Source organism: Prionailurus viverrinus, chromosome E2 (genome assembly GCF_022837055.1).
Source record: "Prionailurus viverrinus isolate Anna chromosome E2, UM_Priviv_1.0, whole genome shotgun sequence".
Classification (NCBI taxonomy): Eukaryota; Metazoa; Chordata; class Mammalia; order Carnivora; family Felidae; genus Prionailurus; species Prionailurus viverrinus.
In genome coordinates this window covers 25314346-25334538 of record NC_062575.1, presented here as the reverse complement: position 1 = coordinate 25334538, position 20193 = coordinate 25314346, and positions in this window count along the sequence as shown.

The window sequence follows — 20193 nt, the reverse complement described above, 5'->3', positions numbered from 1 at the left end:
CTGTCTTCTCCTGTAGGATTTTGAAGGTTTCCTGTCTCACTCTTAGCTTACTCATCCACTTTGAATTTAGCAAAGTTGCAGAATATAAAATCAACATACAGAAATTGGTTGTATTTCTATACACCAATAATGAAGCAGCAGAAAGTGAAATCAAGGAATTGATCCCATCCACAATAGCAGCAAAAACTATAAGATAACTAGGAATAAACCTAACCAAGAGGTAAAAAACCTGTACACTAAAAGCTTGTGAAAGAAATTGAAGAAGACACAAAGAAGTGGAAAAACATTTCATGCTTTGGATCAGAAGAACAAATACTGGTAAAATGCCTATACTACCCAAAGCAATCTACACATTCACGGCAATCCCTATCAAAATAACACCAGCATTCTTCACAGAACTAGAACAAACAATGTCAAAATTTGTGTGGAACCAGAGAAGAACCCAAATAGCCAAAGTAATGTTGGAAAAGAAAACCAATACTGGAGGCATCACAATTCCAGACTTCAAGTTGTATTGCAGAGCTATAATCACCAAGACTGCTATGGTACTGGCACAAAAACAGACACATAAATCAATGGAGCAGAATATAGAACCCTGAAATAGACTCACAAACATATGACCAACTAATCTTCAACAAAGCAGGAAAGAGTATCCAATGGAAAAAAAAGTTTCTTTAGCAAATGGTTTTGGGAGAACTGGACAGCAACATCCAGAAGAATGAACCTGGAATACTTTCTTACACCATACACAAATATAAATTCAAAGTGGATGAAAGATGTAAATGTTATGTGTTCTTAATTTAAGGTATTATCAGTTTTCCCTAGACATTATTTTGGATTCAATTTAGGAAAAAATGTTGGAGAAGCACCTTTATTACACATTTTCAAATAAGCAACAATGTGGTAGAGATGCCTGCACCAAAAAATCACAAAGAAGAATAAAAATCACCTTTTTTTTTATGCCCTTACCCACAGGCATGTTTACAATGTCAAAAACATTTTATATATTAAATATTTTTGGAAAGAATTAAAATGGATTTGAATTCTAATTTTGCACCTACTAGCTATGTGTCTGACAGAATCTCGGAGAAACAACTTTGTTCTTGGTTAAAAGGTGTTTGTGACACACACCTCATGAGGTTGGTATTATAATTAAGTTATTTTATGTAAATTGCCTAACTATATCAAGAAATTCAAGTGGTCAGTAAACTTTAGTCAACTCTCTTGTCATTTAATAACCACTTTGGAAAAGGTTTGACTTTGCAGTATAAAGACTATAGCAAAAGTGACATTTCAGGTTTAGCCTAGAAATAGCATCTCCCTTTTAAATCAAGATAAATAACAGACTTTGGTTGTTTTATTGGCTATCCTGGAGCTCATAGCAAATACTTCTGAGTCAACAGCTGAGCAGGGATATGCCATTGTATGGTAAAGGATAAAAATAAATGCATTCACTGGACTGTGTCCCTCCCCACTGAGAAGGACAAATGATTTTCCTGGACAGTGTTAGTCCAATACCCAATATAAAGTTAAATCAACCTGCTCAGGTCATGTTGATGAAATACAGTGCCACTGTCACCTGTCTTTAGAAGGAATTTGAGTTTGATGCCAACAAAAACTAAATCTAACAGCTAAAGAGTGAGCAGCTGCAAAACTCTTCCCACTTCTTACCCTTTGTGTAACTTGGATTTTTTAAAAAATAATGATTGAATCTTTTAACAGAAAACCAATGATTAACCCTGAAAATCATTCAAGGAGGAGGTTATTTATAACAAATAAATATTAGAAGAAATTTAAATATCGTACTATAGAAGAATAGTTGTATGGGGCTAGGGGAGAAAAAATAATTTTCCCTCTACCATTCTAGGTTCTTGGCTGAGATGGTTCATGTAATAGAAAGGCAGATTAACAGAAGAAACAAACAAAGAAAATTCAATATAACCTACATACCTTTGGTATACATGAAAGATACCCAGGAAAACTAAGTAACTTCCAGAAGTGGCTCAAGCCACCAACTTAAATACCATCTCTAGCCAAAGACCAAAGAACATGTGGAAGGTAAGGAAAGCGAGTTTTGGGCAGTTATCAGAAAAGTACAGTATACAACATATGGTTGTTATGCAGATTTAAGACCTTGTCTTTTCCATTGATAAGAGTTTCTTTTGATTTAGGGGTGCCTGGGTGACTCAGTTGGTTAAGTGTCTGACTCTTGATTTTGGCTCAGGTCGTGATCTCACAGTTTGTGAGTTTGAGCCTGGAGTCAGTCTGTGTGCTGACAGCACAGAGCCTTCTTGGGATTCTTTCTCTCTGCCCCTCTCCCACTTGCGCTGTCTCTGTCACTCTCCAAATAAATAAGTAAACTTAAAAAAAAAGTTTCTTCTGATTTAGAGTCATCCTTCTCTTCCTGGTATAGTGAGGAAGACACTCATAAATGGATATTTCCCTTATGAATGTAAATGTCTCTTACAAAAGGGTAACTTTTACTCATTTTTCAGAGCTTCTCCCATGTTTGAATTTTCTTAAAAATAACCAACTCATGATAATCCTTATGCCAAAGAGATGTATTTGGGAGTGGCAAATTCTGCTCCCCTTTAATTGTCAGTCATGGCCCATACACTTGATTGACTAGGATGTATACATTAATCATCATCATCAAGTACCTCTAGCCACACTGGAACTACAAAAGAGAAAATAGTAATTGAAAAGCTCATGTTAAAATAGTTTTCCTCAGAAGCATAGTCATGTGAAAAAGCAGTCCAGAAGATAATATGAAAAATTAATAATAGTTCTGTTAGAATGATTGCTGTTTTCTTAATATCATTATTATGGTATATTGCTTTTGTGATTCAAGATTAAAAATCACTGTCATAGTCAACCCTCAGAAGAAAGAGCAACTCTTCTGAAAAAACTAATGATAGCTATGTAATTCTGTATTTTACAAGGGTATTTATCATAATGTTTTTTTATATTAATCAAAAATTTGGAACAATCTTAAATGTCCAACAATGCCTGATTAGTTCAACAAGTGAATATATATTTAATAGAAGGAATACTATGCAGATATTAAATAGCATGTTTTCAAAGAGTATTTAATTACATTAGAAAAGAAAAAGGATAAAGAGGCAAATGTGAAATTACAGTGAAGGGGAACAAATTCTGCCACTCTAAGATATGCCTCTTTGACTTAAGGATTATTTTAAGCTGATTATTTTTAAGAAACTGCAGACAGAAGAGAAATTCTGAAAGGAAGTAGAAGTTACCCTTCAATAAGAAACATATGAATATAAGGGAAATATCCATTTGTAGGGGTGTCTCTGTAGCTGTAAAAGGAAGAAGGGGTGACTCAAACTTAGCAGTGGAGAAGGCTGGACTTAAATCTGTGCAACAACCATACCCTTGTTTACTATGTTTTTCCTGGAAATCTCCCATAACTCACTCCATACCTCTAACATCTTCTTTTGTCTTTGGCTAGATATATGATGGCTTGGGTTATTTCAGGGAGATTATCAGTTTTCCTGGATATCTTCCAGGAAATGTTATAAATGTTACTAATTTTTTGTTTTTCTCATGTTAATGTGGCTTTTGTTGGGGAGGAAATTTCCTCTCAGCTGGACTATGCATCAAATTGACATGGTATAGATTAGCAAGAGAAAATCTAATTTCATTGGTACAGGGAATACTCATGGACATGAAACTCCAAAGACTGGTAAAATGAGGTATATATGTTATTCTGAACTATGGAGAAGGGGCAGGGGTCTGGAACTTCCAAGGAAAGGGATGAAATTTACAGGAAGGTGAAATATTAAATGTTTGGTAAACAAATGTTTGCTGGGACACTCAGAAACAGTGGGATATAAAGGACTAGCTAGAACCTTCCATGTCTACCATATCTAGTTCATATTATAATGTAGTTGTCTTTGGTGATAGCCCTCTTCCTGGAACAAATCTTCTATCTAAATTCTTTTTAGGCATTTGGGAGGAAAGTAAAGAGCCTTACCTGACTCTGCTGGGTTTTTATTGCTTTTAACTCAAAATAATCCTCATGCCAAAGTGGCCCATTTTGGAGCAGCCTGTCCTTGGCTCCTGCAATGTCATTTTAGTTATTACACCAGCTAAGAGGACAAGTGAACTTTTTTCTTTTCAACAATAGAATGCATCTTTATATGTACATACAGTAAATAAATAAATAAATAAATAAATAAATATATGACATATACCAAAGTATTAGCAGAAGTTGTCTTTAGATGGTTTATATTGTTCTTTATTCATTTCTGTATTTGCTTTTCTTCACAATAAAATTTTTAATCCCTTTAAAAATCATAGTTGGGGGAAGCACTCTCTGAAGAGCTTGCAGACTTCAATAATGTGTTCCTTTGGTTAGGCCATGTCAGTTACAATAAATTTCCAACACCCTGACTCATGATTCTTTTATAATCCATTCAATGTCTCATATTGTGACAGGCACATAATAGATGACTGTTTCCCCCCCCTTTGGTTGAGTTATTAAGTAACTCAGGCCAGGGTTGTAGGTATCTTATAAATAACATCCCCAAGCCTTTGTAAAATTATTTTGATTATCTCATATTTGATCCCAACACATTTATCTGTCAGAATCTTCCCCATCCCCTGTTTCTCATTTGTCCAAGTTCATCCCATAAAGAGTTCACTCCTGGCAGTTTAGAGTGTATCCACTAGCTCCTTTAGTAGCTTCTTAGGATGCCAGGTCCCAAGTTTCATGATGGGGCATTTCACCCAAATACGTAAGTGTGGGAGAGGCCAGAAACTTACCTGTCTCGTTTGTCAGCTTTGCTGTGAAGAAGCAACCAAAGGACAGGTTCCCTCTTGGTCAGGCTGAATCACCCTCAGGTGGAAGAATAATGTACTAAGTGCCTCGTGATCATGGCACTAAGCAAATTGGAGGGAAAACCTACCATGCACCCAATCCAGTAGAGAAGAAAAAAAAACACCATGAAGGGTTGTCTGAGGTTAAGTTCTCTGAGGAGCAGACTGTTAGAGAAGTATTTGAGTGCAGTTTGTTGGGAGAGGGGTTGAAGGAAGCACACCTGTGGGAGAATTGGAATGCGAGACAGAGGAATAAAACCCATAATACATGTGTTATTTGCACATTACCTCTTTTGGCAAGGACAGATCTTCAGATAAACTGTTATGTCATCTAGGAGATGGGGGACCTAGGTTATTTATGTGCCAATTTTCATTTGTGATTGACTGCAGTTTGTATCCTGGCACTTTCCACCTGCCAGCTACAAGGCTGTGTAGGTACTGACAGAGGAAGCCCCTTTTAGAAAAGCTACATATGCTTCCTTTGGAAGCTTTTGAGTACGCATGACCACGGCTGATGAACCCTGAGGGAATGTCAGGCATACCAACAGTATATGCTTCAAGGAGAATATAAACAAGGGTCAGAAGATGCAAATCACACTGTGATAGATCCCAAAATCAAGTGGAAGCAAAAAGGGAACATCATAAATTTCTGAGATGGATATCATGAAGATTAATGTAAACATTGTCTCCAGAATTAATACCGGGGAAAGCAGAATAAAGTAGAGCATCTAGAAATAAAGCACAATATGTAAATGCCCCTATTGTTCACATAAAATAACTATTCCCTGCTCATATATGTATTCATATTCAGAAGGTTTAAAAATCTAAAGATAACAAATGAAAATTTCCTGAAAGAACTGACTACCTGGGGAGAATAATTCTAATGCAGAATAATGCTGAAATCTTGTGTTTACAAAAAAATCATGTACATTAAAATCACCAAAATTATAAGCACAAAAATTAAGAAATATACATTTTCCGTATAAATGACAAAGTTGGTAGCTCCATAATCTATAGAATGCATTGTTTAGAGTGAAGCTTTAGTCAAACTTCCTGGGTTAGAGTCCTGACTTTAAGAAAGTTACTTAAATAAGTCTCAGAATAGAGACCTTTAATAGTTTTTTTTTTTAATTGGCATAAAGGTAGTGCCTATCACATAGGATTGTGGGGCCTTAAAGGTAGTGCCTATCACATAGGATTGTGGGGCCTACTATGTGTGAAGATTTTAGCTCATGGCAAACTCTGAGTAGTGTTAGCTCTTATTACCTATTCATACTACTTTTACCAACACTAAACACCACCACTCTTTGCCCTACCGCCGTTGCTCTCTTAGTTACCAATAAAACTGTAATCATACAAAATTATAAATACTCAAAAAATCTCCTCCACTCATTTCTTCCTTTTCCCTCTCACACACAGACACAAATGTCCCCAAAATATTTTTAAACTTCAGAAAATTTTAAAGTGATGAATTCTATAAAAAGATACTGATCCTTAACTATAATTAAAAAATGTAATAATATCACATTATATTACCTGGAGGGAGAATTATGTTTCCATACTTTTGTGGGGAGGTTATTGGCACATATCTTGTTAGTAATTTAGCACTATGTAACAGTCCAAAAAGCATCCTAAAAGAAAAACAAATATAAACCAGTTATAAACATTTATTTCTCAAATAATCTATCATAGCAATAGTTATGACAGCCAAAAACTGTAACCTATATAAAAGCCCAACAACAAAGTTTTGGTTAAAATTATATGTCTATATGATATAATAGTAAACAACCATTAAAATGACAATTTTGGAAAGGCATTTAAAGGTGAAAAAAATCTTCACAGTATATGGTAGGTAAAAGAGTTGAAGGATAAAATGTCTAGTCTCCATAGAGTAAAAGTCTTGGATGATGATAATTTTTAAATGTATTATGTGTGTTAGATTAATTATCATTAAAGCATTGATGGAACAAACACTCCTACCCTCTGTGTTATACAGCTATAACTACCATAGCTAAGAGAACAAAGGTTATACCAATAGTAGGTTACATATAAAAATTGAGGAGGAATAACCCATGATCACAATGAATATTCAAGGTGGTGATGGTGGCAATGCTGTTGTGTATATGTGTATGAGAGAGGGAGAGAGAGAGAGGAACTTTATATATGATATATTAGGAGTTTTACTTTTTTACTTACTAGAAATTTTTAAAAGAATTAGTATGGCATTGATATTCAAAATTATTAGATTATAGAGCTCTTAAGTAGAAAGGAGGGAGAAGAAATAAAGTAGAAATTTACAGTACAAGGGACAGCATCTGTTTTCAACAAATATTACAGTAGGTTTTTAGTTGAATAGAAATGGATGTGTTACCATTTTTTGGTTCCTTTGAATATCTGTAATGTTATAATTAGTAAATTGAATTTGCTTAACATCCAGCACAGACTATAAATAAGAAATATTCTGGAGTTTTAGTGAGCTTCTGGACTAGTAGGTGAGTTGTGTTGTTTCTTCAAGTTGTAGAAATGTAGCTAAGAGGGATAGAATTTAATCTGGGAATTCATAAAGATTTGTGGGTATAGGCATACTGGAAGTGTGTTGTGGAAGATTTGGATATAACACCAACAGCTTTAAGATATAAACATACTTTTACAGGCTGAAGGTACTATAATATCATAAAGTGTTCTATATTTGTGTTTTTACTAACATTAGTAGACCTCATTTCTAAGAATTCAATTCCAAATTTTGTCCCATGTACTAAACAAAACTAGCTTTACTGTTCTGATTCATTTTAAGTACTGATGGCCTTGGATAGGATCCTACTACTCCAGAGATTTGGGATGTGCCAAGGTACTCATTGGCACTCATATTTCTGTTCATTATATATATTACATATATATTAATTACATATAAATATATATTATATATAAATATGTATTAATTATAAATTATATATAAATATATTAATTATATATGTTAATTATAAATGTATATTAATTATTTATATTAGTTATATATATAAATATATTATATATATATGCCTTATATTCAAAACACTATTTTAAGCAACATAGCACACTAATGAATAACACAGACACATATCAACATAGAAGTTTCTCTTCTAATAGGACTTTAATCCATTTGTGCAGTTGGTTCCAATGGCAGTAAATTATAGGAAATATTCAAATTTGAAAACCAGTGCATGTTTCCATGCAGTATAACCTAAGCATTTTATAAAAAAAAAAGACATGCAAACAGAACTGAACTCATGACTCAAAAGTGAATATGTAACTCCTAACAGTATGAAAGATGAAGTTATAAGAGAGAATGAAGTATTGCATGTTGCATGAAATATTGCAGAGTAAATGTATTGGCAATTTCCCCCCCCCAATTTTAAATATATATGATTTACAGAGCACAGTTTTAGATGAATCTGTTAGTGTTTATTTTTACTCTAGTAGCAGAGAGCAGAAAATGTAGAACCCTTGGGAAAAAAAAAAAAAGGCTATCTTACACATTTGTCCTCGAAGATAGTCTATAATTGCCTTAACTCTTAAGATGAAAGGGGAGAAAATACCATTTTGATAACATGTATACAAGGCTTCTGGTGACTACACTGAAAGAATTTTGTCATACCCAGGTAGATTGGGAGATAAACTCTGCATTTTGTTTGCAATGAACCAATGCCATTTAAATTTTACAGAATTAGCACAGAAATTATATATATGTATATTCTTGTATAACTAAGTGTAAGACTTTCTCATAGATGCTTTATATTGTTGAAAAAACAACCTATGTGTGATTTCATCCTAATTATATTGTTGGAAATGGTTGTTTATATCATAATGAGTATCAAGGAAGATATTTCCATAATAAAATCTGAAGAGTCAGACCCCTTTGCAAGCTAGTTTATCAGATGTGGGACAACAACAATCTCATAAGCAGAGGGCAGTGAGAGCTAAACTGTCTCATGAGATGACTTCAAATGAGTAATACAAATTAAAACAAGTTTGAGCAGCACTTCCAAGGGCATGACAGCTTAGAAAAAATTTATGATCTTGTTGAGAAATGAAAAATTCCCTGTTTAATAAAAATCCACTGGGTGTGTTCTACAGTGAATTAGGCTTCTCTGATAAAGAAATAGTTCCATACTTAAATCTGTGGGAATATGGATTTGAAGACATAGTATCTTTTCCAAATTCTGTGACTGTTATCAGTGGTGTCAGCAGATATGTATAGATTGTTTTAGAGCTTTGGACTAAAGTTTCCCTTAAACAACTTGTGTGTGTGTGTGCGCGCGCACACGTCTTTCTCTCTCACTCTGTCCCTTTTTTTTTCTCCATATGTAGTCTACTTGTCATTTGTCACAGTGTACTTGTGTCCTTTAACATCTTGCTTGGGATTACAAACTCAGCTGCATCAAGGGTCAAGCAGGCATCATAAAAGAGTTCAGGGGGCCAGTTGGGACCTGTGGGGAAGTGGAGAGTACATGCCCCATCTGTAAGGGGTAACAGCATATTGTTAAAAAAACTTGAGCTCTAATTATTTGCTAACTCATCTCTCCACTTTTAGTGAAGCAGGGCAGAATATTACCACCCCCAAATCGGTCACTTTTGCAGAAGGATTATTTTGAGTGAGATGCAGTAAAAACCCAGTAGATTTAGGAAAAGGTATTTAGCTCCACCTCAGCTGTCTACATTTACACTAGAAAGGGGACCATATCGGGAAGAGAGCTATTATTATTGCTTCACCTGCCATGTCTCAGCTTTGCTGCCTTAGATCTTTGTCTGAAGCTATGGGAACTTGCTCAGTTCTTGAGCAGGTAGAGTCTGAAAGTATAGGAAACTTAATTTTCCAGAGGCAGCACTCAACCAGTGGGGTCCAGACTTTGTTTTCAACCAAGCTTTGATGGATTAATTGGAAGAGGGCATTATGATTGCCCCTCTGCAGTTTTTCAGAGGACACCCAGAAAGAATAGATTTAGTTGCTCAGAGTGGCTAACAGCTTATCAACATACACTTGAGTAGTTTTTCCTTTGTCCTTGTCTGACTCTGTACAACCTCACTCTTGAGTTCTTGTGATCACCTCTAAAATAAAAATAAACTATATTAACTCAAGGTTCTGTCTTAAGCTTTGCTTTCAGTGGCATCTATACTAAGACAACAGCTAATGAAAATAATCTGAAAGCTAAAAATGCGCATTATGCCACCAGCTTAATACTGATACTTGTGCCATTACACGTTATTATTCCATGAAAAGTTGTACTCTGCTTCACTTGCTGTCCTCCCCATAAGTCAAGACAGAAAAAATTCCCCACTTTTTTCAGGAGGATTTATATGATCATAAAGTGTTGTTAGTACCCTTATCATTTGAATACATGTCAGTGGCCTTGGGGAAGAAAGACACACACACATTTGGTTCTAGTTCAGATATCCTGGAGAAAGTAGAAGGTAATACTAAAGATGTGTCCCTTTACATGTAAGGCATTGGATTAGGTCTTTTTAAATTTTTTTTTAATGTTTAGTTATTTTTGAGAGAGAGAGGGAGAGAGAGACAGGTTGGAGTGGGGGAGTGGCAGAGAGAGAGGGAGATATGGAATCTGAAGCAGGCTTCAGGCTCTGAGCTGTCAGCACAGAGCCTGATGTGGGGCTCAAACTGACAAACAAGGAGATCATGACCTGAGTTGAAGTTGGCCACTTAACCCACTGAGCCACCCAGGGTGCCCTTAGGTTGGTCTTATATAAGATTTCACATAATATTCCTTGTCACTGACCCTGGGAGAAGACATGCCTTATATCTCAGATTATAAATAAGGACATACAAGACATAAACTTCCCAGTATCACACAACTGTAAACCCAAGGTACAAAACATGCTGTCTGGCATCTCAGCCTATGCTCTTTTAAGTCCTTAAGACTGCAGACTCTGTGAGAGTTAATTATCTTAGATTTCCTTGCTTTGATCAAGTATCTGTTAATTTAATTAAGCCTATAGGGAGAGATTCAGATTTTATGGGATAAGGAAAATTCTAGAATTCTAGATAATAAATTTTATCTCTGGTGGCCAAAAAAAAAAAAAAGAAGAAGAAGAAGAAGAATGAGTATAAAGATGAAAAGTAGGTGAAGATACTGTAATTTTAAGCATGACCTACTTTAAGAGTTTTGCCTTATAAGGGGTTGGAATACTTTCAAGAGAAATGTTTAACACTGAGTCATTCAGATTTTTTCCCCCAAGTCAAATAGAAATTTGCTTCTTAAAATATTTTGAATGTATTCGACCTGATCTAAACTTTTTATCAATTTAAAGGTACTCTTTCTTCTTCTAAATAAATGTATGGGAAACATGTTTATATAGATCTGGAAAATAGTGGGGTTGTCTCTATGGGATAATGGTTTGCTCTAAGCATTGAGTGCTTTTAATTTAAATCTAAATTCAGACATTAACCTATCCATTTTCAATTGTATTTTATCCAGTTTTAGTAGTGTCCAATTAAATCCCAATTAAATGCAATTTCTTTCTATTAATTTAATTATCTCTCATATCTTTCAATAGCCTTCATTAGTTTTAGTTATTTTCAGTAAACTTTTGATTAAATCATTTTATTACTAATTCCTTTATATAAATTTCAGTCATCTTTCAGTCTATTCAATCTATATGCCTAAAATCAATATCATATACCCAAAACCAGGGGTACTCTTTGCACCTAATTGAGTGAGATAGAAACTAATCTATCTCATTTAAATCACTGTGACACAGTACAGTGCACAGTCTCCATGAAAGTCAATACTTTTGTGATGAGCATCACTGCTGGTTTGCAATTGCTAAACATGCTAAAAATATTTCTAATTCAGCAATACTTGGTGTTTCTGTGTCATTCTGCCACATTTGAGAACCTGTTATAAACTCTTGTCTTTGGAGTTGTCCCTCACTCATGTTTACTAACTTTTCAAACATGAAGGGCAGTCCTGAGTCATAGTGAAAAGAAGAAGAATCTGGAACCATACAGGTCTTCTCTGAATTCTCTTTCTGCCCATTTTTACGATGTTACGTTGGTTGGGTAAATTACCTGACTCTTCGATGCCACCTGTCTCTCCTGCAGTAATAATACTACCTACCATTTTGAATGATTGTCTGGATTAAAACATTTAGAAGAGTGTCTGACCTACAGAGGTTTCTCAGTTTTAGCTGCTATTATCACCATAGTTTACAGTTATAAAAACTAACAGATATTAAGCACGCAATCATGTGATGGAGTTTTCTTGTGCATTTCATAGCATTATATCATTAATTACACACAGAATTGTGAAATGGATACTGTTTTCCTTGGTTTGCAAACAAACTAGGGCACTTGCCAAAAAAAACAAAAACAAAACAAACGAAAAACAAAAAAACAAAACAAGAAAACCCCAAAACTACAGATGTTAATGGAGATAGAGGTGATAAAGAGAGAAATAGATCTGGAGCATTGTTTGCACTATTGTGAGGAAACAATGGTTTTGGAAGGGTGAGGGAGCCGCATAGAACCCTCTCCATCATTAAGGTGAGAGAGACAACATAGTTAGCTAACAGCTTCACCTTCAACAATGTCATTAGGAAGATACAGATGGAATAAATGAAGAATGACAAGTTTTTAAAAATACACAGGGATCTGCCAGGCTTTCTGAGCTATGTTGGATGTATAGAACATACTGACTATCTATAGCAGTGTTTGCCTTCAATAATGATTAAAATACATTTGTAAACTAGAAGCAGTAGTTAAGGCCAAAGGGGGAAAAATAGAATGGAATATTCTACAAAGTTTGCCTGGACAAAGAATATCAGAGAATTAATAAAAATTCATATCCCTTAAAACAATGGTATTAGGACAAAAAAGACAAAGTACAAAAAGACAAATCTATGTCCAGGAAAAAGATTGCAAGTAGGCTATGGAGGCAGCTCCTGGATCCTTGGTGGAAATGAGTATGAAATGGGGACAAGGTAGGAATCAAGTGAGGAAAATCCTGGGATTGGCCTTTAGTATTTCTGTTGTCCTCTGATTTTCTATCACCTACTTTTAGGCAAGAACATGGTGGGAATATATGCACTGGCATCTTAAAATTAGAATCAGGTGACAATGAGGAAATCAAGGTACCTCCTTTATCTTTACCAACTTTAATTGATGGCAGATGAAGTGCATCACTTAGAGTAACTACTTAATGAAAATGTATTGGCTACTTTAGTGAAGGCACTTAGATAGACAATAATAGGTTTCTACTGTTTTGTTGACTCGTTTGAAGAATGGAATCTTCCTTCATAGGTTTGCTTCCTCACAGTACACATGGGTAAATAAGTGTCTTTTGACAACATCACTGGAAATATGAATAAAATTCTTGCGTTTCGTATGAAATACCAAGATCATTTACAAATATTGGAATAAAATATTAAAATTTAAAACAAATAAAATTCTAAAAAAAATCCTGGGTGTTGGTAGTAGTGGTGTTCATTAACAGACAGTTGTCGGTGAAGATTTGGAACAGTTTGGGGAAGACATGTTAAGAATTTAAATGAAAATGCGTTTTCATGTCAATAAGAAAGGTAATTATAATTTCCTATTATAATGTTAGTTTTGAAGTGTTTGTAATAATATAAAAATGTCTAGTCAAGTAAGAAGAAAAAGTAAAATAAACCAACTTAAAATAATAAGAACAACACAATGCCAAAGCCTGATGTAAAAAATTCTTTAACATGCTACAAACGTATTCATTTTAAGGGCAGGTTCTCTGCCATTTTCATACATGAGGCTTTGTTCCCTTTAAACAAGTAAAAATCTATAATACTTTACCCTCCAAAATTATCCTTGTTTGCCTAGAAATATAAAATGTTTTGAGCAGACTTAAAACAGTGGATAAGTGATGGGCAAATCTCAAGATCACCCTGGTCTGACATTACAACAGACAGAGTCAGAATTGTTTTTTTTCATAGACAAAGAGTAGTTTATGAAAGCCATAACTTCAGCTCAATCAGAATGAGACACATTATTTTTATCTGTACTCATAATTTGGGTTGCAGTCCAAAGTAGTTTTTCTTTCAGAAGAAAAGTATAAATGAGCTGAAATATTCCCTAATATCACCGCACATATAGCCACATAAACTGTGACTTGTTTTTCTCTAATGTTCCATGATATTGACTGTTGCAATGTAGCAATACTGTTAGAAGGTAAGGGCGTTGGGGCACCTTGGTGGCTCAGTCACTTAAGCGTTGGTCTCTTGATTTCAGCTCAGGATCTCAAGGTGGTGAGATCTAGCTATGCCCAGCATGGAGCCTATTTGAAGATTCTCTTTCTCCCTGTACCATTTAGACTCACGCTCACTCTCTCTCTCTCTCTCTCTCTCTCTCTCTCTCTCTCTCAAAAAACAAAACAAAACCCAAAAAACAAAACAAAAAACAAAACAAACAAAACCACAAACAAAAGCAGTCTAAGAGCCTTAATATTGGATCAAACCCATGGGTAGGAGAGGTCGCAGTTTGTTTTCTTCTAAAATGAATCAAGTTTGTGAGAAAGTCGGGATAGAAGGAACATACTTAAAGATCATAAAAGCCATAAAAGCTAACATCATCCTCAGTGGGTAAAAACTGAGAGCTTTTTTCCTGAGATCAGGAACACGACAGGGATGCCCACTCTCACTGCTGTTGTTTAACATAGTGTTGGAAGTTCTAGCATCAGCAATCAGACAACAAAAGGAAATCAAAGGCATCAAAATTGGCAAAGATGAAGACAAGCTTTCACTTTTTGCAGATGACATGATACTATACATGGAAAATCCAATAGACTCCACCAAAAGTCTGCTAGAACTGATACATGAATTCAGCAAAGTTGCAGGATACAAAACCAATGTACAGAAATCAGTTGCATTCTTATACACTAACAATGAAGCAACAGAAAGACAAAGAAACTGATCCCATTCACAATTGCACCAAGAAGCATAAAATACCTAGGAATAAATCTAACCAAAGGTGTAAAAGATCTGTATGCTGAAAACTATAGAAAGCTTATGAAGGAAATTGAAGAAGATATAAAGAAATGAAAAGACATTCCCTGCTCATGGACTGGAAGAATAAATATTGTCAAAATGTCAATACTACCCAAAGCTATCTACACATTCAATGCAATCCCAATCAAAATTGCACCAGCATTCTTCTTGAAACTAGAACAAGCAATCCTAAAATTCAAATGGAACCACAAAAGTCCCCGAATAGCCAAAGGAATTTTGAAGAAGAAGACCAAAGCAGGAGGCATCACAATCCCAGACTTTAGCCTCTACTACAAAGCTGTCATCATCAAGACAGCATGGTACTGGCACAAAAACAGACACATAGACCAATGGAATAGAATTGAAACCCTAGAACTAGACCCACAAATGTATGGCCAACTCATCTTTGACAAAGCAGGAAAGAACATCCAATGGAAAAAAGACAGTCTCTTTAACAAATGGTGCTGGGAGAACTGGACAGCAACATGCAGAAGATTGAAACTAGACCACTTTCTCACACCATTCACAAAAATAAACTCAAAATGGATAAAGGACCTGAATGTGAGACAGGAAACCATCCAAATCCTAGAGGAGAAAGCAGGAAAAGACCTCTCTGACCTCAGCCGTAGCAATCTCTTACTCGACACATCCCCAAAGGCAAGGGAATTAAAAGCAAAAGTGAATTACTGGGACCTTATGAAGATAAAAAGCTTCTGCACAGCAAAGGAAACAACTAACAAAACTAAAAGGCAACCAACGGAATGGGAAAAGATATTTGCAAATGACATATCGGACAAAGGGCTGGTATCCAAAATCTATAAAGAGCTCACCAAACTCCACACCCAAGAAACAAATAACCCAGTGAAGAAATGGGCAGAAAACATGAATAGACACTTCTCTAAAGAAGACATCCGGATGGCCAACAGGCACATGAAAAGATGCTCAATGTCACTCCTCATCAGGGAAATACAAATCAAAACCACACTCAGATATCACCTCACGCCAGTCAGAGTGGCCAAAATGAACAAATCAGGAGACTATAGATGCTGGAGAGGATGTGGAGAAACGGGAACCCTCTTGCACTGTTGGTGGGAATGAAACTGGTGCAGCCACTCTGGAAAACAGTGTGGAGGTTCCTCAAAAAATTAAAAATATACCTACCCTATGACCCAGCAATAGCACTGCTAGGATTTTACCCAAGCGATACAGGAGTACTGATGCATAGGGGCACTTGTACACCAATGTTTATAGCAGCACTCTCAACAATAGCCAAATTATGGAAAGAGCCTAAATGTCCATCAACTGATGAATGGATAAAGAAATTGTGGTTGGACTAGGCGGCAAGATGGCGGCTTAGGAGGACTCTGGGCTCACCCCACGTCCTGCTGATCACTTAGATTCCATCTACACCTGCCTAAATAACCCAGAAAACCGCCAGAGGATTAGCAGAACAGAGTCGCCGGAGCCAAACCCAGACGAGAGGCCCACGGAAGAGGGTAGGAAGGGCGGCGAGGCGGTGCGTGCTCCACGGACTGGCGGGAGGGAGCCGGGGCGGAGGGGCGGCTCGCCGGCCAAGCAGAGCGTCCGAGTCGGGCTTGCAAAAGCGGAGGGGCGGGGCGGACTGTTTTCAGACAGCAAGCGCGACTTAGCGTCTGGGAGGTCATAAATTAACAGCTCTGCTCGGAAAGCGGGAAGGCTAGAGGATAAAGGGAGGGAGAGCTGCTGAGCCCCCTGACAACAGAGCTCAGTTTGGTGGGGAACAAAGGCGCTCGCCAGCGCCATTTCCCCCGCCCATCCCCCAGCCGAAATCCCAAAGGGAACCGGTTCCTGCCAGGGAACTTGCTCGCTCCGCGCAAACACCCAACTCTGCGCTTCGGCGGAGCCAAACCTCCGGCAGCGGATCTGACTCCCTCCCGCTGCCACAGGGCCCCTCCTGAAGTGGATCACCTAAGGAGAAGCGATCTAAGCCTGCCCCTCCTGCCCCCGAGCACCTTGCCTACCCACCCCAGCTAATACGCCAGATCCCCAGCATCACAAGCCTGGCAGGGTGCAAGTAGCCCAGATGAGCCACACCACCCCACAGTGAATCCCACCCCTAGGAGAGGGGAAGAGAAGGCACACACCAGTCTGACTGTGGCCCCAGCGGTGGGCTGGGGGCAGACATCAGGTCTGACTGCGGCCCCGCCCACCAACTCCAGTTATACACCACAGCACAGGGGAAGTGCTCTGCAGGTCCTCACCACGCCAGGGACTATCCAAAATGACCAAGCGGAAGAACTCCCCTCAGAAGAATCTCCAGGAAATAACAACAGCTAATGAGCTGATCAAAAAGGATTTAAATAATATAACAGAAAGTGAATTTAGAATAATAGTCATAAAATTAATCGCTGGGCTTGAAAACAGTATAGAGGACAGCAGAGAATCTCTTGCTACAGAGATCAAGGGACTAAGGAACAGTCACGAGGAGCTGAAAAACGCTTTAAACGAAATGCATAACAAAATGGAAACCACCACGGCTCGGCTTGAAGAGGCAGAGGAGAGAATAGGTGAACTAGAAGATAAAGTTATGGAAAAAGAGGAAGCTGAGAAAAAGAGAGATAAAAAAATCCAGGAGTATGAGGGGAAAATTAGAGAATTAAGTGATACACTAAAAAGAAATAATATACGCATAATTGGTATCCCAGAGGAGGAAGAGAGAGGGAAAGGTGCTGAAGGGGTACTTGAAGAAATCATAGCTGAGAACTTCCCTGAACTGGGGAAGGAAAAAGGCATTGAAATCCAAGAGGCACAGAGAACTCCCTTCAGACGTAACTTGAATCGATCTTCTGCACGACATATCATAGTGAAACTGGCAAAATACAAGGATAAAGAGAAAATTCTGAAAGCAGCAAGGGGTAAACGTGCCCTCACATATAAAGGGAGACCTATAAGACTCGTGACTGATCTCTCTTTTGAAACTTGGCAGGCCAGAAAGAATTGGCACGAGATTTTCAGGGTGCTAGACAGAAAAAATATGCAGCCAAGAATCCTTTATCCAGCAAGTCTGTCATTTAGAATAGAAGGAGAGATAAAGGTCTTCCCAAACAAACAAAAACTGAAGGAATTCGTCACCACTAAACCAGCCCTACAAGAGATCCTAAGGGGGACCCTGTGAGACAAAGTCCCAGAGACATCACTATAAGCATAAAACATACAGACATCACAATGACTCTAAACCCGTATCTTTCTATAATAACACTGAATGTAAATGGATTAAATGCGCCAACCAAAAGACATAGGGTATCAGAATGGATAAAAAAACAAGACCCATCTATTTGCTGTCTACAAGAGACTCATTTTAGACCTGAGGACACCTTTAGATTGAGAGGGAGGGGATGGAGAACTATTTATCATGCGACTGGAAGCCAAAAGAAAGCTGGAGTAGCCATACTTATATCAGACAAACTAGACTTTAAATTAAAGGCCGTAACAAGAGATGAAGAAGGACATTATATAATAGTTACAGGGTCTATCCATCAGGAAGAGCTAACAATTATAAATGTCTATGCACCGAATACAGGAGCCCCCAAATATATAAAACAATTACTCATAAACATAAGCAACCTTATTGATAAGAATGTGGTAATTGCAGGGGACTTTAATACACCACTTACAGAAATGGATAGATCATCTAGACACACGGTCAATAAAGAAACAAGGGCCCTGAATGAGACATTGGATCAGATGGACTTGACAGATATATTTAGAACTCTGCATCCCAAAGCAACAGAATATACTTTCTTCTTGAGTGCACATGGAACATTCTCCAAGATAGATCATATACTGGGTCACAAAACAGCCCTTCATAAGTTTACAAGAATTGAACTTATACCGTGCTTACTTTCAGACCACAATGCTATGAAGCTTGAAATCAACCACAGAAAAAAGTCTGGAAAACCTCCAAAAGCATGGAGGTTAAAGAACACCCTACTAACGAATGAGTGGGTCAACCAGGCAATTAGAGAAGAAATTAAAAAATATATGGAAACAAACGAAAATGAAACTACAACAATCCAAACGCTTTGGGACGCAGCAAAGGCAGTCCTGAGAGGAAAATACATTGCAATCCAGGCCTATCTCAAGAAACAAGAAAAATCCCAAATACAAAATCTAACCGTACACCTAAAGGAACTAGAAGCAGAACAGCAAAGGCAGCCTAAGCCCAGCAGAAGAAGAGAATTAATAAAGATCAGAGCAGAAATAAACAATATAGAAACTAAAAAAACTGTAGAGCAGATCAACGAAACCAAGAGTTGGTTTTTTGAAAAAATAAACAAAATTGACAAACCTCTAGCCAGGCTTCTCAAAAAGAAAAGGGAGATGACCCAAATAGATAAAATCATGAATGAAAATGGAATGATTACAACCAATCCCTCAGAGATACAAACAATTATCAGGGAATACTATGAAAACTTATATGCCAACAAATTGGACAACCTGGAAGAAATGGACAAATTCCTGAACACCCACACTCTTCCAAAACTCAATCAGGAGGAAATAGAAAGCTTGAACAGACCCATCACCAGCGAAGAAATTGAATCGGTTATCAAAAATCTCCCAACAAATAAGAGCCCAGGGCCAGATGGCTTCCCAGGGGAGTTCTACCAGACGTTTAAAGCAGAGATAATACCTATCCTTCTCAAGCTACTCCAAGAAATAGAAAGGGAAGGAAAACTTCCAGACTCATTCTATGAAGCCAGTATTACTTTGATTCCTAAAGCAGACAGAGACCCAGTAAAAAAAGAGAACTACAGGCCAATATCCCTGATGAATATGGATGCAAAAATTCTCAATAAGATACTAGCAAATCGAATTCAACGGCATATAAAAAGAATTATTCACCATGATCAAGTGGGATTCATTCCTGGGATGCAGGGCTGGTTCAACATTCGCAAATCAGTCAACGTGATACATCACATTAACAAAAAAAGAGAGAAGAACCATATGATCCTGTCAATCGATGCAGAAAAGGCCTTCGACGAAATCCAGCACCCTTTCTTAATAAAAACCCTTGAGAAAGTCGGGATAGAAGGAACATACTTAAAGATCATAAAAGCCATTTATGAAAAGCCCACAGCTAACATCATCCTCAACGGGGAAAAACTGAAAGCTTTTTCCCTGAGATCAGGAACACGACAAGGATGCCCACTCTCACCGCTGCTGTTTAACATAGTGCTGGAAGTTCTAGCATCAGCAATCAGACAACAAAAGGAAATCAAAGGCATCAAAATTGGCAAAGATGAAGTCAAGCTTTCGCTTTTTGCAGATGACATGATATTATACATGGAAAATCCGATAGACTCC